This window comes from Atta colombica, unplaced genomic scaffold, assembly GCF_001594045.1.
Source record: "Atta colombica isolate Treedump-2 unplaced genomic scaffold, Acol1.0 scaffold137, whole genome shotgun sequence".
Taxonomy (NCBI): Eukaryota; Metazoa; Arthropoda; class Insecta; order Hymenoptera; family Formicidae; genus Atta; species Atta colombica.
This window is the reverse complement of record NW_017259225.1, coordinates 862980-864024: the sequence shown is the minus strand read 5'-3', so window position 1 is coordinate 864024 and position 1045 is coordinate 862980. Positions and strand designations below refer to the sequence as shown.

The 1045-nt window shown below is 27.7% G+C and overlaps 1 protein-coding gene across 1 annotated transcript in view; it reads right to left on the bottom strand.

The window, feature by feature from the left end:
• Nucleotides 1–1045, bottom strand: part of LOC108684645 (L-xylulose reductase) — a 7094-nt gene that overhangs the window by 5532 nt on the left and 517 nt on the right. The gene's annotated exons all lie outside the window — the stretch shown is intronic.

Genomic DNA, 1045 nt, shown 5'->3' with positions numbered 1-1045 from the left:
TATGAAAAATGTCTCAGACAAAAGTTATAGGACATATTAAGGGGGACATATGATAAAAATATGGATTTAACCTTGAATGACTTTCTGAAAACTAGATTAATGTGACCGTTATTTCTTAAATGGAACCCCTCATTTTTTTATTATATATTTTATTATATTTATATTCTATTACATATTCTTGTAGCTTACTTCGAGAGCATTTCAAAACATTGTATAATAAAATATTTTTTCGTTAAGTACTTTTCGAATTGTAGGGCTTGAAAGTTACAGTATAGCTGGTATTATCATTGTCCAAAGTGTCCAATCGGCAGCTGAAAATCTCTTGAATGTTGTTCAAAGATTAACCTGGATAATAATTGTCAGATCAAGGCCATTAGTGATTCTCTTATCTCTAAACATGAATTTTTAGTGCAAAAATGAAAATAGGAGCAACAACCTCCAATAGCTTTGATGACAAATGTTATCTAATGATTTTAAACAACATTCAAGGTTTTTAGCCATCGGTCAGACATCTTGGATAATACTAATGCCAGCGGTATTGTAACTTTCAATTCTCATAACACGAAAAGTACTTAAAGAAAAAATTATTAATAATTATTAATATTTATTATAGTATTTTTTTGAAAAGCTTTCGAGATAAGCTACAAGAATATAGAATAAAAAAATGACATTTAAGAAAACAACGATCACATTGATCTAACTTCAAGAAGGCCACTCAAGATCAAATCCATATTTTCATCGTATATCTTCCTTAATGTCCTACAACTTTTGTCTGAAATTTTTTTCATATCTACATTTTTTCATATCTGAAACTGTTTCCGAGATATATGACCTGTGAGATTTTATAGACATCCTATATATATTCGTACTTACAATTATTTTAAAAATCGAAAGCCTCATTTATTTTATTATACATATTATTACTATCAATTCAGTCCAAAAAATATTTATCAAAATTGCATGTGAAAAAAATCTTTTAAATTATGTGATATCGATTGATTTTTTTATCTCTCTCTTTAATCTCTCTCTCTCTCTCTCTCTCTCT